The following is a 26,804-nucleotide window of genomic DNA, read 5'->3' as shown; positions in this document are numbered from 1 at the left end:
TCATGGTCGAGCGGCTTCTCACAAGCCACACATCACGCCGGTAAATGACAAACGATGCCTCGCTTGGTGTAAAAAGCGTAAACATTGGACGATTGAACAGTGGAAAAACGTTGTGTGGAGTGACGGATCACGGTACAAAATGTGGCGATCCGATGGCAGGGTGTGGGTATGTCGAATGCCCGGTGAACTTCATCTACCAGCGTGTGTAGTGCCAACAGTAAAACTCGGATGCGGTGGTGTTATGGTGTGGTCATCTTTTTCATGGGGGGGGGCTTGCAACCCTTGTTGTTGTGCGTGGTACTATCACAGCACAGGCCTACATTGATGTTTTAAGCACCTTCTTGCTTCCCACTGTTGAAGAGCAATTCGGGGATGGCGATTGCATCTTTCAACACAATCGAGCACCTGTTCATAATGCACGGCCTGTGGCGGAGTGGTTTCATTAGAATAACATCCCTGCAATGGACTGGCCTGCACAGAGTCCTAGCCTGAATACTGTAGAACACCTTTGGGATGTTTTGCATCGCCGACTTCGTGCCAGGCCTCACCGACCGTCATCTATACTTCTCCTCAGTGCAGCACTCTGTGAAGTACGGGCTTCCATTCCCCAAGAAACCTTCCAGCACCTGATTGAGCGGATGCTTGCGAGAGTGGAAACTATCATCAAGGCTAAGGGTAGGCCAACACCATATTGAATTCCAGCATTACCGATCGAGGGCGCCGGCCGCTGTGGTCGAGCGGTTCTAGGCGCTTCAGTCGGGAACCGCGCTGCTGCTACGGTCGCAGGTTCGAATCCTGCCTCTGGCATGGATGCGTGTGACGTCCTTAGGTTAGTTAGATTTAAGTAGTTCTAAGTCTAGGTGACTGATGACCCCAGATGTTAAGTCTCATAGTGCTTAGAGCCATTTGATTGAGGGCGCCACGAACTTGTAAGTCATTTTGAGCCAGGTGTTCGGATACTTCTGATCATACAGTGTATGCCCCTGTGTACGCTTTACAATTCAGTATCTAATTTCGGAATCTCTGCTTCACCATTATGTACTGTAACTGAAATCTTCCTGTATCACTCGGCCTTTTCTAAGTATACCTCCTCCTCTTGTGATTCTTCAACAGAGTATTCGATATTACTAGCTAAAATTTATTACAGAACTGTCTTTCTTTCTCCTCTCTCATTCCTTGTCCCAGGCCCATATTCTCCTGTGATAATTTCTTCTACTCCTATCAGTGCATTCCAGTCCCCCACGACTGTTAGTTTCATTTCCCATTATTGTCCTTTTAATACCCTCACACACTTTCTTTGTCTCTTCATCTTCAGCCTACGATGTCGGCATGTATACCTGAAATATCGTTGTCGGTATTGGGTTTCGGTCGATTCTCATTAGAACAACCCTATCACTGAACTGTTCACGGTAATGCACTCTTCATAGGGGAGGGGGGACTATTCCGGAATCTTTCGCCAGCGGAGAGATCGTAAAGACACTTTTCCAATTACATGCCACATGTCCTGTGTATACACGTTATTATATCTATGACGCGGTGGTTGCCATTGCCTTCTGCATCCTCAGCCTGTTGATCATTTCTGATTCTTCCGCCTTTAGGGCCAATTTCCCGCCGCAAGGACGAGAGAGACCTCTGAACCTCTCTGTCCGGTCCTCTGCCCTCTTTGACAAGGCCGTTCGCAGAATGAGGGCGACTTTTTATGCCGGAAGTCTTCGGCTGCCAATGCTGATTATTAATCAAAATTTTATGTGGTGGCCGGTTTCAAATTCGGGACCGAAGACGTTTTGATTACTAATCAAAGACGCTACCTTTTTTTCTGTTGATCTCATTTTGTTCGTTATTGTTCGTTGCAATTGTTTGGCACGGGGGTCCCATGACACCCGTTCATGTTCAACTTTGATGTATCACTTAGTATTTTTTATTACGGAGTTCAGCTTACACTCTGACCGAACACGTTGAGCTTCCGTCCAGGTACTTCCTAAACCAAGAATAGTTTGACAGTCAGATTCAAATGCCGGTTCTCTAAATTTTCCCAATAATATTTCTCCTGAAGAACGTCGCCTTCCCTCCAGGGATTCACATTTGAGTTCCCGAGCATATTTGTAACACTTAACAAGTTGTTTGGACCCGTCGTTAACAAATCTAGCAGCCCACCTCTCAATTACTCCGATGTCTTTCTTCAATTCGATCCGGTACGGATCCCAAACACTCAAGCTGTATTCAAGAATAGGAGGCACCACCGTCCTATACGCGGTCTCCTTTGCAGGTGAAGCACTCTTTCCTAAAATTCTCCCAATAAAGCGAAGTCGACCATTAGCCTTTCCTATCACAGTTCTCACATGCTTGTTCCTTTTCGTATATCTTTGCAGCGTTACACCCTGATATTAAAACTACTTGACGGTGTCAAGCAGGAAACTAGTAATACTGTATCCGAACATTACAGGTTTTATCTTACTACTCATCCGCGTTAACCTGTATTTTTCCACATTTAGGGATAACTGCCATTATCACAATAATTGAAAATGTTGTCTACGTCATCTTGTTTCTTCCTGCAGCCACTCAACTTCGACACATTACCGTACACCATGGCATCAGCAGTCAACAGCAGATTGCTGCCCAGTCTCTCCGCTAAATCATTTATGTATACAGAGAACAACAGTGGTCCTATCACACTTCCCTGGGGCACTCCTGACGATATCCTTGTCTCTGATGAAAACTGTCCGTCGAAGACAACATACTGGGTTCTGTTAGTTAAGAAGTCTTAGAGCCACTCACATATCTGTGAACTTGTTCCATATGCTCGTGCCTTCATTAAGAGGCTACAATGAAGCACCGTGTCACATGAATTCCGTTAATCTGCCTTTGCCCCTGATCCATTCTTCGCAGTGTATCATGCGAGAAACGGGCAAGCTGAGTTTCACTCGAGTGATGCTTTCTAAAACAGAGCTGATTCGTGGACAGAAATTTTTCAATCTCAAGGAAGTTTGTTGCAATCGAACTGAGAATATGTTTAAATGTTCTGTAGCACACTTAAGTCAGGGATACTGCTTTACAATTTTGCAGGTCCGTTCTTTTACCCTTCTTATGTACTGGAGTCACCTGCGCTTTTTTCCATTAGCTTGGGACTTTGTGCTGGGCGACAGATTCATGATAAATGTAGGCAAGGTAAGGGACCACTGCCGTGGAATACTGTTTGTAAAATCGAACTGGGATTCCTTCCGGACCTGGTGATTTATTTGCTTTCAACTCTTTCAGTTGTTTCTCTGTGCCAGGGACGCTTGTTGCTATGTGGTCTATACTGGAGTCTATCCGATGTTCAAACGACGGGATGTTATATGATTCTTCTGTCTAAATGATTTCTTGAAGGTGAAATTTAAAACTTCGGCTTTGGTTTTGCTGTCTTCAACTGCCACACCAGACTGGTCGACAAGGAACTGAGTGGAAGCCTTAGACCCGCTTAACGATTTTACACAGGACCAGAATTTTCTCGGGCTGTCAGTCAGGTCTTTTGTAAGGTGTGACGGTGGTAGTTGTTGTGTGCTTCGAGTTTAGATCTTTTCAAAGGCGCACGCATCTCTACCAACCTTCGCTTGTCGACATTAGTGCGTTCCTTTCTGAACCCCGAGTGCAACAGCCTCTGCTTTCTCGCCTTCCTTTCTGAACCCCGAGTGCAACAGCCTCTGCTTTCTCGCGTTCCTTTCTGAACCCCGAGTGCAACAACCTCTGCTTTCTCGCGTTCCTTTCTGAACCCCGAGTGCAACAACCTCTGCTTCCTCGGCATCCTCTGAAAAGACACAGCGTGGTTTAATAAAAAAATTCAATCAGTTAATCAATTGCTAGGTACATATCTCTCCAGACCACTATTTACAGTCTGCTTAAACTTTGCCCACAATTCCTCTACATCCATCTTGCTGGAACTAAATGGTGTCAGTTCAGTCTATGATGCTAACAATCGCTTGTCTTCTCGATCTAGGAGAACCAGTATCCTAGCCCTCTTGACTGGTTTATTAACTTTCGTAATCATAGTTGCTGTAATGACATCATGATCGCTAATTCTTGTTTCTATACTGACTTTCTTGAGAAGGTCCCGCCTATTTGTAGCTACAAGGTCTAAAATATTTCCATTGCTTGTAGACTGTCGAGGTTGCTGCTAAATGAAATTTTCAGGAAACGTGTTAAAAAGTATTTCGAATGACTGTCTGTCTGTATCCCCCCCCCCCCTTCCGCATTGAATCCGTAGACACCCCGGTCTTTATTCAGTAGGTTAAAGTCGCCTCCAACTATTACTGCATGATCTGGGAATTTACACGCTATTGGACGTAGACTTTCTTTGTATGACTCTAGAACTGTTACAGCAGAATCGGGTGGCCAGTAACACATCCAACAATTAATTTGGTTTCACCTACACCTGTTACACGCGACCGGGTAGCTTGACTGTCACACTCAACTTCGACCTCAAGAGGGACAATATTTTTGTCAACTGCAATGAACACTCCTCCTCCTATTGCCTCTAATGTGTCTATTACTGTTCTGTACTCTTTCCACAGCGCCAGATTCTGTCTGTCAAGTAAACTAACATAAGTGGCTCATACTTTGCCCGACCAGCGCCATGAATACTACTTTTTCTAAACACATGAACGTCTAGATCTCCTACTTCTGTCACTTTCATTGCTGGCAACGCCCAACATACACCCTACATTTGGACGAAATCGGGGATGGCATATAGGCAAAGTCCCCTTGTTAGAGAAAGCTTTTGACAATGTTGAAACACTTATTCTTTGAAATCTGAAGATAGGAGGGGTAACGTCAGGGAGCAAAAGGTTATATACAACTTGTAGAGAATGAGATTTTCACTCTGCAGCGGACTGTGCGCTAATATGAAACTTCCTGGCAGATTAAAACTGTGTGCCCGACCGAGACTCGAACTCGGGACCTTTGCCTTTCGCGGGCAAGTGCTCTACCATCTTTTTAAGTGCACTAAAAGACACTATAATATAATTGGTTTCCATTATTGAAAGCTACACTTAACCTAAAATTATTTTGCCACCAGAGCCTCGTTACTTCCTTTCCCAAATCCACTGGGCAGGTGTTAAAGAGCATTGAAGCTGCCAGTACTAGAATCTGAATATACTGCCAGTGCATCATTAATTTTCACCATTTAGTAGAACTACAAACGACCTCTTACTAACATAAGGATGGAAGACGAAGTAATTAACTAAAAATTTTATCAAGGCCACGATTGAAACCAGGTCTCCTGATTACTTTTTATTTTTATTTTTTTTTCCAACGGTTAATTAGCGGTAGAGCACTAAAGGAGGGGGCGAGACGATGTTACATTACTACTATACCAACTTAAATTTTACTACTTAATATTTTGACACAAAGAAATTGCAGACGTTGTCTCCCAGCGGTCATATTTCAGTGGGCAAAGTTGAAAATTTGAGCCGGACTGGGATACGAACCATGGTCTCCTGCTCACTTTTTTTTTATTGAACAACTGGAGAGTACATATATATACACAAAGCAACAGTTCTTCAAGGTACCAGTTCAAACACATACAAATGAGTGCTAGGTACACAAATTATTAGAATAACTTTAAATACAACAAATTATAACATATCCTGTTTTTTTCCTTTTTTTGTTATTTTTTTAGGTAATTTTTATTGAACAAACTAAAAGTACATATATATTCACTATGCAAGAGTTCTTCAAGGTACCATTTAAACATATACATATGACTGTTAGTTAAAAAAACAAAAAAAAACATTTTTTTTTGGTCATCAGACTACTGACTGGTTTGATGCGGCCCGCCTCGAATTCCTTTCCTGTGCTAACCTCTTCATCTCAGAGTAGCACTTGCATCCTACGTCCTCAATTATTTGCTTGACATATTCCAATCTCTGTCTTCCTCTACAGTTTTTGCCCTCTACAGCTCCCTTTAGTACCATGGAAGTCATTCCCTCATGTCTTAGCAGATGTCCTATCATCCTGTCCCTTCTCCTTATCAGTGTTTTCCACATATTCCTTTCCTCTCCGATTCTGCGTAGAACCTCCTCATTCCTTACCTTATCAGTCCACATAATTTTCAACATTCGTCTATAGCACCACATCTCAAATGCTTCGATTCTCTTCTGTTCCGGTTTTCCCACAGTCCATGTTTCACTACCATACAATGCTGTACTCCAGACGTACATCCTCAGAAATTTCTTCCTCAAATTAAGGCCAGTATTTGATATTAGTAGACTTCTCTTGGCCAGAAATGCCTTTTTAGCCATAGCGAGTCTGCTTTTGATGTCCTCCTTGCTCCGTCCGTCATTGGTTATTTTACTGCCTAGTTAGCTGAATTCCTTAACTTCATTGACTTCGTGACCATCAATCCTAATGTTAAGTTTCTCGCTGTTCTCATTTCTACTATTTCTCATTACCTTCGTCTTTCTCCGATTTACTCTCAAACCATACTGTGTACTCATTAGACTGTTCATTCCGTTCAGCAGATCATTTAATTCTTCTTCACTTTCACTCAGGATAGCAATGTCATCAGCGAATCGTATCATTGATATCCTTTCACCTTGTATTTTAATTCCACTCCTGAACCTTTCTTTTATTTCCATCATTGCTTCCTCGATGTACAGATTGAAGAGTAGGGGCGAAAGGCTACAGCCGTGTCTTACACCCTTCTTAATACGAGCACTTCGTTCTTATTATTCCCTCTTGGTTGTTGTACATATTGTATGTGACCCGTCTCTCCCTATAGCTTACCCCTACTTTTTTCAGTATCTCGAAAAGCTTGCACCATTTTATATTGACGAACGCTTTTTCCAGATCTAGATCGACAAATCCTATGAAAGTGTCTTGATTTTTCTTTAGCCTTGCTTCCATTATTAGCCGTAACGTCAGAATTGCCTCTCTCGTCCCTTTACTTTTCCTAAAGCCAAACTGATCGTCACCTAGCGCATTCTCAATTTTCTTTTCCATTCTTCTGTATATTATTCTTGTAAGCAGCTTCGATGCATGAGCTGTTACGCTGATTGTGCGATAATTCTCGCACTTGTCAGCTCTAACCGTCTTCGGAATTGTGTGGATGATGCTTTTCCGAAAGTCAGATGGTATGTCGCCAGACTCACATATTCTACACACCAACGTGAATAGTCGTTTTGTTGCCACTTCACCCAATGATTTTAGAAATTCTGATGGAATGTTATCTATCCCTTCTGCCTTATTTAACCGTAAGTCCTCCAAAGCTCTTTTAAATTCCGAGTCTAATACTGGATCCCCTATCTCTTCTAAATCGACTCCTGTTTCTTCTTCTATCACATCAGACAAATCTTCACCCTCATAGAGGCTTTCTATGTATTCTTTCTGTAGTGTCGGTAGCTGGACCGACACCGTGATGTTGATTGCTGAAAAGGAATGCTAAACTAACGCTGTGGCCGATAGTGCACGAAAGGCAATAAGCATACGGGCGTGAAGTCTGGAACATAAAAACTTATGAATGAATAAGAAGAAAAGTATGTAGATGCTTTTTACTTAACTTTTAATAATTCCTGGGAATACATCTCTCTTGATTACTCGTAAGCTATAGGCACTGATACAAATGGCTCCTTGCTAGTTCGTAGCCATTAACTTAGCTGATGGCTATTCTGTCTCTCGGCTAATGAGAGAGAAAGGCTTCGTACAACTGGGCGATAGCTAGGTTCGCGTACAACTGGGGTCGAGTCCACTCTCGTATCACGAGACCTGCCGTGGTGGTGGCGCTAGGTCTGCGATCACAGTGGCGACACGCGGGTCCGACATGTACTACATGGACCGCGGCCGATTTAAGCTACCACCTAGCAAGTGTGGTGTCTGGCGGTGACACCACACTTTCCACCTATCTGCTCTCTCCTCTGCATTTAACAGTGGAATTCCCGTTGCACTCTTAATGTTACCACCGTTGCTTTTAATGTCACCAAAGGTTGTTTTGACTTTCCTGTATGCTGAGTATGTTCTTCTGACAATCACATCTTTTTCGATGTCCTCACATTTTTCCTGCAGCCATTTCGTCTTAGCTTCCCTGCACTTCCTATTTATTTCATTGCTCAGCGACTTGTATTTCTGTATTCCTGATATTCCCGGAACATGTTTGTACTTCCTCCTTTCATCAATCAACTGAACTATTTCTTCTGTTACCCATGGTTTCTTCGCAGCTACCTTCTTTGTACCTATGTTTTCCTCCCCAACTTCTGTGATGGCCCTTTTTAGAGATGTCCATTCCTCTTCAACTGTACTGCCTACTGCGCTATTCCTTATTGCTGTATATATAGCAGTAGAGAACTTCAAACGTATCTCGTCATTCCTTAGTACTTCCGTATCCCACTTCTTTGCGTATTGATTCTTCCTGACTAATGTCTTGAACTTCAGCCTACTCTTCATCACTACTACATTGTGATCTGAGTCTATATCTGCTCCTGGGTACGCCTTACAATCCAGTATCTGATTTCGGAATCTCTATCTGACCATGATGTAATTTAATTGAAATCTTCCCGTATCTCCCGGCCTTTTCCAAGTATACCTCCTCCTCTTGTGATTCTTGAACAGGGTATTCGCTATTACTAGCTGAAACATGTTACAGAACTCAATTAGTCTTTCTCCTTTTTCATTCCTTGTCCCAAGCCCATATTCTCCCGTAACCTTTTCTTCTACTCCTTCCCCTACAACTGCATTCCAGTCGCCCATGACTATTAAATTTTCGTCCCCCTTTACATACTGCATTACCCTTTCAATATCCTCATACACTTTCTCTATCTGTTCATCTTCAGCTTGCGACGTCGGCATGTATACCTGAACTATCGTTGTCGGTGTTGGTCTGCTGTCGATTCTGATTAGAACAACCCGGTCACTGAACTGTTCACAGTAACACACCCTCTGCCCTACCTTCCTATTCATAACGAATCCTACACCTGTTATACCATTTTCTGCTGCTGTTGATATTACCCGATACTCATCTGACCAGAAATCCTTGTCTTCCTTCCACTTCACTTCACTGACCCCTACTATATCTAGATTGAGCCTTTGCATTTCCATTTTCAAATTTTCTAGTTTCCCTACCACGTTCAAGCTTCTGACATTCCACGCCCCGACTCGTAGAACGTTATCCTTTCGTTGATTATTCAATCTTTTTCTCATGGTAACCTCCCCCTTGGCAGTCCCCTCTCGGAGATCCGAATGGCGGACTTTTCCGGAATCTTTTGCCAATGGAGAGATCATCGTGACACTTCTTCAGTTACAGGCCACATGTCCTGTGGATACACGTTACGTGTCTTTAATGCAGTGGTTTCCATTGCCTTCTGCATCCTCATGTCGTTGATCATTGCTGATTCTTCCGCCTTCAGGGGCAATTTCCCACCCCTAGGACAAGAGAGTGCCCTGAACATCTATCCTCTCCTCCGCATTCCTTGACAAGGCCGTTGGCAGAATGAGGCTGACTTCTTATGCCGGAAGTCTTCGGCCGCCAATGCTGATTATTTATCAATATTTAGGCAGTGGCGGGGATCGAACCCGCGACCGAAGATGTTTTGATTATGAATCAAAGACGCTACCGCTAGACCACGGTGAACTAGTAAAAAAAAAAACCAAAAAAGAAACATTAAATACAACAAAATATAATATTCTGTTTTTTTTTTTTTTAATTTGTTTGTTCGATGCATGAGAACGTGGATAAGGGTGTTGCATCATGTGACAGGTACGCATGGCACACCCCAACTATGAGGGGGGTCAAGGAAGACGCTGCGGAGATAACCGGCAAAAGTTTGTCGGTAAGATGGTTTTCGGGTGAGGGTGCTATGCGCGGTCACAACTTTGTACCAAAAGTCAAGGACTGTATGCACTCTGAAAGAGGTATTCTAAAGCCTGTCCTCGAAACCAGATTAGGGTGTGGTGCTTAGCAAGAGGATAGCGAAATGAAATGTCTGGGGCAACAACAGGAAATCCGGGGTTACCGTCGTTGGCGGGGCACGGAGGTAAAAGCCCACGATTCGTTGGATGAGGAGCCATACGTTTTGTTTCAGGTAGCACGTAAGACGGTGTTCGTCGGTCTTCGAGCTGACAGACAGGGCAGAGTGGGGAGGTGGCCAGTCCTATGCGATAAAGTCGGTTAGTTGGGAATTTTCCATAGACTAAAACATACCAGAGTGCAGACAGAGACGACGGTAAAAAGGGTGCATGCACACACCCCCAAACCGTTAGCCAGTTAATGTCAGGATGCTGTAGCACTATGGGGTCGCAAGGGTTGGACAGCATAAACAAACGATAATAATCTTTTGTACGGGCAGGACGGGTAACTGGAAGATCCGCCCGAACGTAGGTGAGTTCTATGAAACAATTGGCGACGTGGTATAATAATGGAGACATAGGCGCCACATTGATCGGTGGATCGAGAGAAGCTGGTTGGAGGATATCTAAGAGACTGCGTGTTAAGGGCGGGACCGGCCCCTGCCAGTGCCGCGACAGAGTGTGGACAAAGAGTGCAGAAGATCGTGCCCGCACGTTGACGAGTCCGAGGCCACCTTTTGCAGGAGGCAGTGTTAGAGTGTTGTAGCGGACTTTGAAAAGTGCCCCTGCTGACACGAAATATCAAAAAGCTGATTGGATGCGGCGGCCAAGGAGTAACGGCATTGGGAGGATCTGGGCGACGTGTACCAGCTTAGGGGCGACATACATGTTGACATCGGACACACGTTGGAGTTTAAGTTACAGTGCAATTGACCGCGGACATGGTGCCGAATCGACTGCAAAAGCCGCCGGTAAGCCAGGGCCACTGTGCGGTGTGTGGAGCTCGTAAAGTCGATACCCAAGTAACGAAGGGTGGTACTGACTGGGAGTGGGGACGGCACCATAGCCGGGAGGCCGCGCCCAATGTGCATCATAGTCGATTTACGGACATTAAGAATGCTACCAGAAAGACGTCCATACTGGTGGATCCATTGGATGGCGTCATTGAGTTCCGTGGAGGAGCAGGTGAAAAAGAGGAGATCGTCCGCATAAGGCCTACAGTGAAAGGTGTAGTCACGTAAAGTGAGACCTTGCAGTATTGAGGTAAGACCAGTGATGAGGGGCTCAAGTGCAATGACATATAGCAAAGTAGACATAGGGCATCCTTGACGCACAGAGCGGCATATAGGAATCGGTCCTACAAGCCTCCCATTGACTTGTACCATCGAGACCGCGGGAAGTAGTAACCGGCGAATGACATCGACAAAAAGTGATGGGAACCCCATACGTGTCGCCACCATGAGGAGTAATGGGTGTCGAACGCGATCAAAAGCACTCGTGAAATCGACGGATACCAGTGCTGCACGAAGGCGACAAACCGACGCCAGTGCGATGAGGTCACGGCATTCTCCTAGGGCTGTTTGTAAGGTGGCCCCACAACCACGTGCAGTCTGCTCCGGTGAAAGGACCGTAGGTAAGACGGTGCGTATGCGCGCTGCTAAGAGGCGTGCATATATTTTATAGTCTGCATTCAGTAGTGTAAGGGGGCGATATGCAGAGACATGAGACCCTCCCTTCGGCTTAGGCACAGGTAGTAGAATGCCAGTGACGAATTCAGGTGGAATTGGGAAGGACGGAGTAAAGAGTTCCTGCATCATTTCCGTCCAGCGAGGAAGCATTAAATTGGTGAACGCCCGGTAAAACTCCACTGGGAGACCATCTGGTCCCGGTGATTTGTTCTTGTCTTCTGGTAAACCTTGCGGGATGTAAGGTCGTGGTCCATGAAACTCTTCAGCTCCTAACGTTTCGTCCAGTGCTTCGCTGGACATCTTCAGAGGGGTGTTTCTCCTCCGACAAGAATCACCGGAGGAGAAACACCCCTCTGAAGATGTCCAGCGAAGCACTGGACGAAACGTTAGGAGCTGAAGAGTTTCATGGACCACGACCTTACATGCCGCAAGGTTTACCAGAAGATATGTCATCCGGTCGTGAAAGCCTTCATACTATGATTTGTTCTTGGCCCCTTTGTTGATCGCATCTACCACCTCTTCTGCGGTGATTGCAGACGTCATGGACGTTGACTCCGCGACGGTGAGGGTCCGATCAGGGGAAGGACGGAGATCATCAGGAATTGGCGTTGCTATCGGTTCATCATCATAAAATTGGCGATAATGTTCAGCAAAGGCAGACACCACTGCCGCCTGTGTTGTGTGGTGAACACCATCGGAGGTCGTGGTGTTGGAGACGAAAAGTCGACGTCGACGACTATGGTCGGATGCGGCATGGATTGTGGATGGGGTTTCGTCGTGGAGGAGGTCTTGTCGTCGGGAACGCACCTCGACACCATGCAGTCGTGCACGTTGGAGAGAGAGGAGACGAGCTTTAGCACGCTGTCGTTCCCTATGGGTGTCAGGTGATGGAGGGAGCGCATCGAGCTCACGGAGGACGGCGTAGTGAAAATTTGTGGTGTGTCGATGCAATGCTGCTGCTTCCTTGCCACATTGTATGAAGACCTTTCTGTCGCAGGTTTGGCACATGTGAGCCACCAATGGAACGTGGATGTGTACTGCGGGAGGCGTCTTTCGCAAGACGCCCATGTAGTGGCAATACACTGTCGGCAGTGTGGATCATTAACGAGGGAAGTATTAAGCTTCCAGTAACCTCTGCTGCGCCACACTGACTGAGGTGGCAGAGCCAGGGAGCAAATGACGGCGCAGTGCTCCGAAAATGCAAGGGGCCATCGTTCAGCTTGGGCGATTTCATTGCCAAGGTGGGCAGAGACATAAAACCGGTCCAGTCTGCTCGCAGAATGTGCTGTATAATGGGTAAAACCGGGGGTATTGCCATGAATTTTCTCCCAAACGTCCACTAGATGAAAATCTTCGATTAAGGTGAGCAGCGCCGGGCACGGTGAATAACCAGGCATTTGGTCCTGCGGATGGAGGACGCAATTGAAATCGCCTCCCATGATAAGGCGATCATAGCGTCCAGAAAACAGGGGCGCCACGTCATGTCCGAAGAAAGTGGACCGCTGCCGACGGTTCGTGGAGCCAGACGGAGCGTAGATATTGATGACGCGCGTGTCGAAGATGGTAACAGCCATGCCCCTTCCACAGGGAAGTATTGTCGTGTCCTTGAGTGGGATTCCTTCGCGTATGTAGAAAGCTACATGTGGAGGTGTATGAGTCGTAGCCGTAGACTGGTGGAAGTGGGGCAACGCGTACTTCCTGAAGAAGGGCGACGTCGACGTCAGAGGCCCGAAGCATGTTACATAGGAGTTGCAGCTTGGGTGCAGTGCCGATCACGTTGATGTTCAGTGTGGCAAACCGGTACGTTTGTTTCAGTGGTGGTGGACGCGCATCTACCGTCACCAAGGGAATTATGAGGAGGGCACCGACAGGAAGCCCCGTCCCATCAGCTGCAGTGCCTCGCTTTTGATGTTAAAGGCAGCCTTGTCCGGCGGAGGCAATTCATCCGGTGGAGGGGGCGTATCTTCCCCAATGTCGTCGGCCCATGCTCCTGTGCCGTGGGTCTGTCCAATGTCCATGGGAATTGCGTCGTGGTGAGAGAGAGATCTGGAGATGTCGGCGGGGAGACAGGCGTCTCAACCTGCGCACCGATCGTTACATTGTGCGTGGCGAACTCCATGGTGGGCCCGTCCTGCGAAACGTCTTGTTCATCGTGAAAGCTGTCCGCCGACCTCTGCGTGGAAATGTCGGTTGTTTGGGTATCGTCTTCGTCGTCGCGGGTGGCGACACTTTGAGAGCCCGTGAGTGAACGGCGACGGCGTTTGCGCCTACGTGGCGGGCGCTGTTTGCGCACGTGTTCCTCAGTGTCGGACGACGGCAAGGAGGAGTGTCGACCTGGTTCGAAGGCTTCGGTGGGTACAATGAAATTGTCAAGCAGGTGTTGTGAAGAAGTACTGTTCTCCTCAGCGTCCGGTACGGGAGCCTGTTCGGCGGCAAGGCTGTGAGGTGGGACGTCTGCACCGTCCGTAGGTGACTGGGACGGTGGGACGTGCCGATCGGAAGGACCGGGCGACGGGCTGGACGAAACTGTAGACGTGGCAAGAGCCGCTGCGTAAGTGACCGGTAGGGCGGTCATCGTGGGTGTGACGGACGCTTCCGACAACGGGAGCTGCGCGACACGTCGTTTAATAAATCGTTCTACCTCCAGGGCCTTGGGTCTGGCGAAGTCGGAACAAAAGTTGAAACGTAATGTCTTCTTCCGATAGTTGTGCGCCATGGTGGTCTAGAAGGAAAACGGCACTTACAGCGGCACCATCTGAGCTACCGAAGCACGACTCACGCCCGCTCCTCACAGTTTTAATCTGCAAGGAAGTTTCATATCAGCGCACACTCCGCTGCAGAGTGAAAATCTAATTCTGGAAACATCCCCCAGGCTGTGGCTAAGCCATATCTCCGCAGTATCCTTTCTTTCAGGAGTGCTAGTTCTGCAAGGTTCGCAGGAGAGCTTCTGTAAAGTTTGGAAGGTAGGAGACGAGATACTGGCAGAAATAAAGCTGTGAGGACGGGGCGTGAGTCGTGATTCGGTAGCTCAGATGGTAGAGCACTTGCCCGCGAAAGGCAAAGGTCCCGAGTTTGAGTCTCGGTCGGCCACACAGTTTTAATCTGCCAGGAAGTTTCAACTTGTAGAGAAATCAGATGGCAGTTATGGGTCGAAGCTTACGAAAGGGCAGCAGTGGTTGAGAAGGGAGTGAGACAAGATATAGACTGTCTCCAGTGTTAATCTGCGCACTGAGCAAGCAGTAAATGAACCCAAAGAAAAATATGGAGAAGAAATTAACCACATACGAATGCATACAAAGGGCCTGCGAGGCTCTGTCCTTATTTTAAATTGTTCTCTTTCCATACATTCATTTTTTTTAGTTGAAATTGTTTCTTTCAAATTTGCTAATATATTGAAATGATCCTAAGTTATGCTAAATGAATGTGATGAGCCTGAGCAATGTTTTATTAATTTTTTAAAATCTCTACATTTTTATTTTTATCAATTACAATCATTTACATACATTATTAATGCACTTATAAGTAGCAGTTCTACTCACATGTTATAAGAATTATAGTTCAGTTTCTTGAATTACACATCCTTATTGTTCACGATAACAGGAATTGTAAACCACATTTTGCCGAACAATTTTTATACATTTTGCACAAAATCTTTCATTTGTCTCATTTTACAACATTTGACAAACAAGATATATAAAAAAATGCCACAAAATTTCTTTAAAAGTGTTGTTTTAACGCTTCATACATACCATGGTGCTTTTCCTGTGTTATGGACAACATCTGCACCTTTTTCTCTTTGCTGACATAGCTAATAGGTTCAGCGAAAAGACTTTTTTTTATTTTTTTTTTTTTTTTTTTGCACACCAGATCTGTGCGATTCCATCAGTTGTTTTCTTTGGGACATTAGGAATCCGAATTCGAAGCTCCATTAGTGATCTTATCACTTCGTTCGCTAAATCTCTTAGCAACAAACGCCTTCCGTCCATTCTTCCACTATGGTATGACGGATGTTGGCCAAAAAATGAAATTTCATTGTTCGTTGCTGCGACGTCCATCATATTCATCCGTAATGCAATTGTCTATCTCTTTCTTTGTCTCTTGCAGGTGTAAATCGAAGCGTCCTGTCAACTTGTGGAGCAGTATAACTTTATTACATCATTTGAGTGAGTTTCATCGATGTCTTCGTAATGATTCATTGTGTTAAGGAGAACTGCTGTTTTTTATTATTGTTGGGAACATAACTCATTATTATGATTTCACCTCTAAAGAAAAATAATAAGGAACGAACTGCTCTTGAGACAGACTGTTTGACTTCGTCGGGGATTTCTGGATTCTTTTGTTTCACTGTTGCCACCACTGAAATTTGCTTCTGAAGCACCTCTTCTGCCATTTGAATACTACCGGTAGTTGTCAACAACTCTTTTGTGGATATGTGCGTAGCGAGCATGGGACCCCGAGCTAATGTGGCCCTCCTTCCTTTCCGGGCTGCATACCTTCCTTTTCCGCATCCTTCCCTATCCCCCATCTTTACCCCCCCTCCCCTCACCTCTGGCTCTTTCCTTCCCTTTCTCCCCCTCTGGGAGTATGGTTTGTGCCTACGTCCAGAGACGGATGCTCGTAAATGTAACGCATTCTTCGCCTTCTCTGCTTGTATGTCTTCATCCTTCCTTTGTCCTTCTCTTTTCCTTACCTCTTCTCTTTACCCTTTTCTCTGCTGCGGCGTTTGAGACCTCTTCTTTTCTTTCCCTTCCCTTTCTTTGTTTTTCCCTTTCTCTTTCTTCCTCCCTGTGTGTGTCTGAAGGCCGACCCACGCATTTTTGTGCGTAGCCGGTGACGGGGTAACGCGTAATTCCCCGCCCCAGGTAGACAGGTAGGACACGTACGTACCCCCTGGTAACGGCCAGGCCCAGGGAGGGGTGATTACCCGAGCTGATACCTTCCGAAAGTGCCGATTGGTCCCTCCGTCCGTTTGTCGGGAGGTGTGACCTGAGGTCTGAACAATCACCTAAGGCGGGAGTGCCCTCAGAGAGGGCCCCCACAAGGGAGGAGCGTGCCATCGGAGACGCCGGTAATCATGGGAGATTCTTCCGCAATGGTTTCCTCACCTTCCACTATGTCTGCTCACAAGCGTAAGTTCACTGAGTCTCAGCCACAGACAGTTCTTCCATCGTTGCCACAGTTCCTTGTTGTTTCTCGGTCTGACGAAGGTCACGACTTCTCCACAGTCAACCCTTTCATTATTCAGAAAGGTGTCGACGCAATTGCAGGTCCTGTAAAGTCTTGTTCCAGATTACGGAATGGCACCTTGTTGTTAGAAACAGTCAGTGCCCTCCAGGCACAAAAATTGCTGCGTACTTCACTGCTCCACACCTTCCCTGTCCGGGTTGAAGCGCACCGCACTTTAAATTCCTCGCGTGGAGTCGTTTATACACGCTCCCTCGATGGATTGCCTGACGAAGAAATTCAGCACTACCTGTCTGACCAGGGCGTAACGGCTGTTCATAGAGTTATGAAAAGGGTTGACACGAACATCATACAACCCACACTGTCTTCTTGACGTTTGACAAAGTTCAACTCCCATCGAAAATCAAAGCAGGCTATGAGATAATTTCCGTTCACCCTTACGTCCCAAACCCTACGCGTTGCTATTGGTGTCAGCGGTTCAATCACACCACCAGTCCTGTTCCAATCCGGCCAAATGTGTTACGTGTGGCAAGGATGCCCATGAGGGTGCTTGTCCACCTCAATCCCCTCGCTGCATCAACTGTATGGGTGACCACGCTGCTTCCTCTCGAGATTGCCACGTTTCTAAAGACGAAAAGCTCATCCAGGAAATCCGAGTGAAGGAAAAGGTGTCGCCTTTGCTGCTCGAAAATTATTCGCCAGTCGACAGCCCACTGTGCCTCAGACAGGAAAATACAGCACTGTCCTTGCTTCTCCTCGGCCAAAAAAGGAGGCGGCCACGCAGACTTCTGAGCTCACCTTTAGTGCCACGGTCGTTAGATCGACCAGCGCAAAGATCGCCCGTTCAACCTCACCACTTTCGCCTGTCCACTCTATGGCTCACCTTTCATCGGGTTCTGCTAAATCTCGAGCCCAAAAGTCAGACACCAAGACTTCGAAAAAAGAGCATATTCGTGAACATTTTTTTCGTACCCCAACTTCACAACCATCGGTTCCTCCTTCATCTAAACATATTTCCAAGAAGGCAACTAAGAAACCCAGTTCATCTTCTCCTCCGCCAAGGCGTGTCCCATCTACAGCACTACCTGGCGGAAATCGCCCTCGGCCGTCTTCTGTGCCGCCGAGGCGCACTGCTGGCGGCCGATCAACCGGCTGATCGCTGGTAGCAGGAACTGCTCCTGAACAACCTATGGATCAGGATCTCGCAAGCTCTGAGCAGTCGATGAGCTGACGGCAACCTTGGTCACATTCCTCCATTTTATGTTAACCCTATGTCCATTATCCACTGGAATATCCGCGGCATTCGAGCCAATCGGGATGAATTGTCGATCCTCTTACGATTTTACTCGCCGGTCATCATCTGTCTTCAGGAAACAAATCTGTGTCCCCATGACCGCTTTGTTCTCCCCCATTTTCAGTCCATCCGATTTGATCTCCCCTCTGTTGAAGGCACTCCAGCCCATGGAGGACTCATGATTCTTCTCCATGATACTCTCCATTATCACCCAATCCACTTAAACACTTCCTTCCAAGCTGTCGCTGTCCGTCTTTCCCTTTCTGGATATACCTTTTCTCTTTGTACTGTATACATTCCATCGTCCACACCAATGGCACGAGCTGATCTCCTTCATCTTCTTGGTCAGCTTCCACCCCCCTATTTGCTGGTTGGGGATTTCAATGCCCACCACCCGCTTTGGGGATCTTCACATCCTTGTCCACGTGGCTCACTATTGCTAGACGTCTTCCACCAAGCGGATCTAGTTTGCCTCAACACTGGGATCCCTACATTTTTGTCTGCCTCCACGACAAATTTCTCTCATTTGGACCTTTCGGTCGGTACTGTTCCGCTAGCTCGGCGCTTCGAATGGTTCGCCCTTGATGATACACACTCGGGTGACCACTTTCCATGTGTCCTTAGACTGCAGCCTCAATTGCCATATATGCGCCCGCGACGCTGGAAGTTTGCCCAAGCCGATTGGACACTTTTTTCGTCTCTAGCGACATTCGATGACCGTCACTTTCCCAGCGTCGACGATGAGGTCACACAAATTACCGACGTTATTCTTACAACTGCGGAACGTTCAATACCACGCACCTCCGAATTGCCCCGGCGCCCCCCAGTTCCTTGGTGGAACGAGGCGTGCCGTGACGCAATAGGTGAGCGGCGACGTGCTCTTCGCGTTTTCCGCCACCATCCTACTTTGGCCAACTGTATCCGCTATAAGCAGTTCCGTGCGCGATGCCGTCGCGTCATCCGCGATAGCAAGAAGGCAAGCTGGAAATTCTTTATTAGTTCATTTAACACCTTCACTCCCTCCTCGGAAGTTTGGAGTCGGCTTCGACGGTTATAAGGCGCGCCTAGTTTCTCCCGGGTCTCCGGGCTCACTGTCGCGCATGATACATTAGTGGACCCCGTCGCAATTTCTAACTCATTGGGTCAGCACTTCGCTGAGATTTCGAGCTCTTCAAATTACCCGCCAGCGTTTCTCCCGAAGAAACGTGCAGCGGAAGTGCGACCTCTTGCTTTCTTCTCTCAAAATCGCGAAAGCTATAATACTGTTTTCTCCATGCGGGAACGCCAACATGCACTCTTTTCTTCTCGCTCCTTCGCCCCAAGACCGGATGGTATCCACGTCCAAATGTTGCTGCATTTATCAACCCATAGTCTGCGTTACCTCCTTCGCCTTTATAATCGAATTTGGACCGACAGTACTTTTCCCAGACGATGGCGGGAAGCTATCGTCGTTCCTGTTCCGAAATCTGGAAAGGATAAACATCTCCCCTCTAGCTATGGCCCCATTTCTCTCACGAGTAGTGTATGTAAGGTTTTGGAGCGCATGGTGAATTGCCGTTTAGCTTGGTGGCTGGAGTCCCGCAGTCTTTTAACACCTGCCCAATGCGGATTCCGAAAGCATCGTTCTGCAGTTGACCATCTTGTTGCTCTCTCTACTTATATCATGAACAATTTTCTCCGGAAACGCCAAACAGTAGCAATATTTTTTGATCTGGAGAGAGCATACGATACCTGTTGGAGGACAGGCATCCTCCGCACACTGTTCTCTTGGGGCTTTCGAGGTCTGCTGCCCCTTTTTCTTCGCGAATTTATGGCAGAGCGCACATTTAGAGTGCGGGTGAACACTACTCTCTCCCGTACTTTCTCCCAAGAAAACGGGGTACCCCAGGGATCCGTGCTGTGTGTTGTACTGTTTGCCATTGCCATAAATCCAATTATGGATTGTCTCCTTCCTGATGTCTCGGGCTCCCTCTTTGTGGACGATTTTGCGATCTACTACAGCTCTCAACGGACCAGCCTTCTTGAACGACGTCTTCAAGGATGTCTCGATCGCCTCTACTCTTGGAGCACCGAAACCGGCTTCCGTTTTTCTCCAAGTAAGACCGTTTGTGTTAATTTTTGGCGACGTAAGGAGTTTCTTCCACCCTCCCTACATCTAGGACCTGTCAACCTGCCGTTTTCGGACGTCGCTAAATTCTTGGGTCTTATGTTGAAAACTGTGCTGGTCCTCCCACGTTTCCTATCTTTCGGCTCACTGTCTGTGATCCCTCAACACCCTCCGTGTCCTGAATGGTACCTCCTGGGGAGCGGACCTAGTGGTCCTTCTCCGCCTCTGTCGCGCCTTAGTGCGCTCGAAATTGGACTATGGAAGCATAGTCTACTCCTCTGCTCGGCCGTTTATTCTTCGGCGTGTCGACTCTATCCACCACCGTGGATTACGTTTTGTGTCTGGAGCTTTTTACACCAGCCCTGCGAAAAGCCTTTATGCTGAGACTGCTGAACCTCCGCTGTCCAATCGGCGAGCAGTTCTTCTGAGTCGTTATGCTAGCAATCTGTATTCCATGCCTGCTAATCCAGCCCATGACATTTTTTTCGACGCCTCCTTTGATGTAGGGTATGCAGGCCGCCCCTCCTTCCTACTACCACCGGGAGTGCGCTTCCGTCAACTGCTCCATTCTCTTTCATTCCGCTTTCCTAAAACCTTCTTGACAACTTGGGGTACAGCACCGCCTTGGCTCCGTCCCCGGATCTGCCTGCTCCGTGACCTTTTTCAGTTTCCCAAGGATGGTACCCCTTCACTTGTTTATCGTCGGGCATTTTCTGCTCTATGTGCACAAATGAAGGAAGCCACATTTATTTACACTGATGGTTCAAAAACATCGTTTGGTGTAGGGAGTGCCTATATTGTTGGCGACACCCCAAATCAATTTCGGCTTACCGACCAGTGTTCGGTTTTACATCCGCCGCCATCAGCGGATACAGTATGTTATCTGTTCAGATTCTCTCAGCTCTCTCCTCAGTCTCCAAGCTCTTTACCCTGTCCACCCTCTGGTCCACCGGATTCAGGACTGTCTGCGCTTGCTCCACCTGGGGGGCGTCTCGGTGGCGTTCCTCTGGCTCCAGGGACACGTTGGTACCTGTGGAAATGAGGCGGCCGATATAGCGGCCAAGGCTGCAGTCTCTCTTCTTCGGCACTTGTTCAATCGATTCCCTTCGCCGATCTACGGAGCGTTTTATGTCGTCGTATTGTTCTTTCATGGCACGCACATTGGTCGACACTTCCCCATAATAAATTGCGGGACGTGAAAGCTCTTCCTTGTGCTTGGACCTCTTCCTCCCGAACGCGTCGTCAGGAGGAGGTAATTTTAACTAGACTCCGGATAGGGCACTGTATTTTTAGCCATCGACATCTTTTAAGCGGCGCTCCTCCCCCACTCTGTCCCCACTGCTCTCAGCTGTGGACGGTAAGACACCTTTTAATTGAGTGTCCCTATTTTACTCCGTTACGCGCCCGTCTACAGCTGTCGCCTGATATATCGCCAATTTTAGCGGATGACACGCGCTCGGCCTTCGCGTTCTCGAGATTATTAGTGCCAGTGAAATGACGTCAGTCATTTGAAGCTTTTTTGGGACAACCAACCCCTTTCTGTAGTGGATTTTTAAGCCTTCCTTCTGCTTTTAGTTTCTCCAATTTTTTGAGTTTCGTTCCCATTGCTGCTGGTTTCCATTTTCGGTTTTTTACTGTTTCCTAAGTCACGGACCGGGCGCTAATGACCATAGCAGTTTTGCGCCCTAAAACCAAAACAAAAAAAAAACAAAAAACAAATAAGCAGGTTTTGTCTTCTACAGATCGAGCTTCACACGTGCGCTTGTCATCGTATATTATTATTCTCCTTATATCCTCGAATCTGTTTACTGACATTATGGTCATGTTTGTATGTTTCGCCTTGTCATCCAAGAAAAATTCTCTTACAGGGGTATCTCAAATCTGCTCAACACCAGCAAGCAGAAAAAGACCAAGGAAAACTTCTATTGCAAGAAATGAGCCATTTTTCCGCATTTTACCATGTGAAGCAGCCTTTTTTTGCCTTTTATATTTGGCCAATTGATGACTTTATGTAGTATTTTCCTGGAGGCGGAACAACGCCATCCATCCTTACTCTTACAGGTTTTCAATCCATTGGCTGGACCAGATACCTTCTTTATCATATTGTGGACAGATGCAAGAGAAGTTGCAGGAAGATAACTATTCCAAATGGTTTCATTACGACTAATATAAGTGCTGACATTTGCAGACTGTGATGAAGTGGTACTATCTGAAGTATGTAATCTTCAGAACATTGGTATGAGCAGGTCCACAGTCTGATTCTTCACTACTTCTGTCTTCAAAAATACTTTCTTTTCTGCATGTACTAGCTTCTTCCTGAGTGACAACAATATTAAAATTAACTGCAGTTACACTTACTGACTCTCTTGTTTTTATTGATGAAGCCACGACAAAATACGTGTCATTCGAACAACAGCTGATGAAAAGCTAAACAAACTATAATGTTAACAATACCAGCATTTTGGACCAAAAAACAAACTAATCTAACTATGATGGCGACAAAAGCAACTCAGAATAACAATACTGCTCAACAATAAAGCATGTGACTGCAAAAAAAGCTCAAAGTTTTACCGGCATCTCTAATAAATAGTTCTTCTATTTTTGCTCTTTTACTACTACTACTACTACTACTATTGGTAGTACTGCTGCTGCTGATGATTCCATCTCTGCTTCTACTAAAGTTATTGTAGAACTAATAACTGCTCCTAAAGAAGTGCAGAAGTCAATATGGAGCAGAGAACACATATACCTGTAAGAGTGCTTCTGGAGCCCTGCATATGCATTAAAGGTGTTTTGGCAAATACTTTGAATTACGCAAAAAATATGAAAAACGATTTAACTCAGACTTGGTAAAACGGATGCCAGAGATTAAGCACAAAAGTTCTCGAAAGGAATTTGAAATAAAATTAAGAACTAAGGAAAATTTAAAGAGTAAGACCTTCAAGGACTTCTGAGGTCCTTTATAAGCGTTGCGGGATTGAAGATCACGGAGAAGAAATACAAACCTTGAGGTTTGCAGATGACATTGTAATTTTGAGAGATACAGCGCAGGACCCTGAAGTGAAGTTGAACGTAATGGAAAGTATCTTGAAAAGACGATGTAAGATGAACATTAACAAAAGAAAAGCAAGGGTTACAGATTACATTCGAACAAAATCAGGCGGTTCTTAGGGACTTAAATTAGGAAATGAAGCACTTAAAGTAGTAGAAGAGTGTTGCTATTTGGGGTGCAAAGTAATTAATAATAACAGAAATAGAGAGGATGTAAACTGTAGGCTCGAAACAGCAATAACACCGTTTCTAAAGAAAAGAAATTTCTTAACAGCGAATATAAATTTAAATGTTCAGAAGTTTTTTCTGAAGGCATTTATCTCAATTGCAGATTTATATAGACTTTAAATGTGGATGATAAGCAGGTCAGACAAGAAGAGAATAGAAGCTTTCGAAATGTGGTGCTACAGAAGAGTGGGTAGATCGCGTAATTGATGAAGAGGTACTGAATAGAACTGTGAGAAAAGATATTTGTGGCTTGACTGAAAAAGGGATCGGTTGATAGGACACATTCTGAGACTTAAGGGATCATTAATTTAGTACTGGAAGGAAGCGTGTGTTTGGAGGTGTATGTATGTAAATATTGTGGAGGAACACAGTGAGGAGTACAGTATTGCATGCCAAACTAGTGTAGAACAGTAATACGGGTAAACTCTTCAGTCTTCGCTCTTAGCGAAGCTGTCTCGCTACATTATTGCAATGTCGACACGAGGCGGCCGCATTGATAACATTTCGCCACCGAGACTGGGTCAGAGAAAGACACAACATTGGCGTCTTGGAGAGCAGAAAAGCGAAACAGGGTCGCTTCACCTTCTTTATGTGACGAAAGAAAGGCTAAGACGAATGCAACAAATGGTACGAAGAGCTTTTACGAGCCAGCTCTATACCACAATCTCTTTAAGCGAGTACGGCAGGCGGAAAACCGCAGATACCTTCGTAACAGCAAGCCTTACGCAATCATGACGAATGACGTCGGATAAACAGTAGCCACTTCTTCGTTAAATAAATACCCCAGCAGTTAAACTCTTAATGCAGCTGGTCAGATGGATCGATGGCATACATGACGTTCATACTCGATTCCCTAATTTCAGCGAAATGACTTCTAGCACAAGTCTGTTGTAGATTTCCTGCACAATGCCAACAACAGCCTCTACTGGGAATATGCCTACCTCGCCGTAATCACCAGTCGCAGTACTCAGCACCACAGTCTCCCTCTGTCGTAGATGGGAGGACCTGGAGGTCCTTCTGTTCCACCAGGATCGGGAGACCAGCGTTCCTGACATACCGGCGGAGTGAATAGGGCCTACGTGGATAGCACGCTAATATAGTCGAACTTCACGGCAACCGTCACTGCAGTACCGCGGATGACGAAGAAGAGTGGTGAGCGGGATGAGACAGAGCACGTCCCAAGGCGGCGAGTGTGAGTTCAATACACGTGCCGCCTAGGGTGATCATACGTCCCGATTAATCGGGATTGTCCCGTTTTTTGAGGCTCAAAGATCTGTCCCGACTTTTTTTTTAAACAAGCACTTTGTCCCGATTTTCAAGGATTATTTTCAGACATTTACAAAGTGGTTAAATTATTTTCTGAGTGTCGGTTTTATAAACTATCAATTGAAACTGACATTCCGTACGTTGGTACCCCCTGATAATGTACAGCTTAGGCACTATAATTGTTGCGTCCTCTTATTTTCTTTGCTTTTGCTTACCATTGTTGTCAGCACTAAGTATCAGTTTCCTGAAGTGGTAGCACGTCGTGGCGATGCCGAAACGAAAATCAAAGTTTTCGGAAGAGCTTCAGAGGAAATTTCCTTGCTTCACTGCTACAGACAAACACTGTTCAGCAAAATGTAACGTATGTAACTATGCTGTATCCGTGTCTCATGGTGGTGCTGCAGATCTCAAGCATCATATGGAATCAGAGAAACACAGGAAGAATCTTCGAGCGGCAGGTTCCTCGCAAAAAATGAGATATTTTGTAACTTCAAATACACAGGAACAGAAAAATGTAGCTGCAGCAGAAGGAACCCTGTCATTCCTAGCTGTTAAACACCACCAAAGCTATCGCTCCAATGACTGCAGTGTTCAACTAATCAAAAAACAAATTTCCTGATTCTAAGAATGCAGAAAATGTTTCGTGTGGAAGAACAAAGTGTGAAGCAATTATCAGCAATGTTACAGCTCCGCATTCCCAGAAACAGGTAATAGCTGCTGTAAACAGTGCAAAATACTTTTCAATATCTACTGATGCTAGCAACCATGGGCATCAGAAAATTTTTCCTGTGATAGTTCCGTATTTGTCTGTAAGTGAGGGTGGACTGCAGACGAAATTGCTTGATCTTGATGAACCGCAGAACGAAAAGTCCGAAACAATTTCAAATTATCTTTCTCATGTTATACAGTCATTCAGTATCATCTCAAAGTGTGTTGCATTTGGTGCAGACAATACTAACTGTAATTTTGGAGGGTTAATGAAGAAGTAGGGTAATAATGTTTTCACATATTTGAAAGAAAAATTAAAAAACTCTAACACTGTTGGCATAGGTTGTCCAGCACATGTAGTTCATAACACACTTCAAAGTGCTTGTGTTGTTTTACCTGTTGACATTGACTGGATTGTCATGAAGTTGTACAACCATTTTCATATTTTTTCTATTCGTGTTGCAAAACTCACTGAATTCTGTGAATTTGTTGGTGTCACTTACAAAAATTTACTTTCTTTTTCCAAAACAAGGTGGCTTTCATTGTTGCCAGCCATAGAAATGATCTTGAAAATGTATGAACCTTTGAAATCTTACTTTTAGTCACAGTCTAACTCAAAGTGCCCTGCAATCAGAGTTTTTTTCAGTGATCCTATAAATGAATGTTATTTACTTTTTGTACATTCACAAATGAGTGTTTTCCAACAATCCATTCTGAGCATTGAGAAACAGAATAATTCCATGTGTGAAGTATTAGCAGTCTTAAATAAAGCTTTGACAAGTCTAAATTCAAGGAAACATGAAGACTTTGTACCACTAAGTGTAAAAAAACTGCTGAATGATTGTGATGACCAGTCTGTTGAGAAATTTGACATAGCAGTACCAACGTTTTATGTTGCTTCAGTAGACTATTTATCCTCATGGTTACAGGGAATAGCTGAGTTTTCTGTATTATCATGGATGATGCTCACAGAACCACCAGAATGGTCAGTAGTTGAAAATACTTTAATGTGGCTAAATGAGAAGGGCATTCTAGTAAATGACAGCCGCCTCTTATTTGATGAAATAGTTCATATACAGTCATTTGTAAAACAACAAGTGGAAACACAGTGAACAATGGAATCAGTTGATGGCACATGAAAAATGGCTTAGGTTTTTCAGATCTTGCCAGTGTAATGAGCAGTTCAGAGAATAATTTAATATAGCGCAGTACTTCTTTTCACCCCCTGCCCACGATGTAAATGTTGAAAGAGTTTTTAGCTTACTATCGACACAGTGGACAGATGAGAGGAATAGATTTACTGTGAGGAGCGTTAAGTGTATTTTGGTGACCTGTTTAAACTTCAGTAAATACAGTTGCACTGACTTCTATTCATACCTATTAGGCAAACCTGAGTTGCTGAATGAAATTTCATCTTCGAAGAAATGTGATTGCAGTGTGGAATCCACAAAACCATAAATTCCTTGTG

Source organism: Schistocerca piceifrons, chromosome 1 (genome assembly GCF_021461385.2).
Source record: "Schistocerca piceifrons isolate TAMUIC-IGC-003096 chromosome 1, iqSchPice1.1, whole genome shotgun sequence".
In the NCBI taxonomy this organism is placed as follows: domain Eukaryota; kingdom Metazoa; phylum Arthropoda; class Insecta; order Orthoptera; family Acrididae; genus Schistocerca; species Schistocerca piceifrons.
This window is presented reverse-complemented; position numbering follows the sequence as displayed.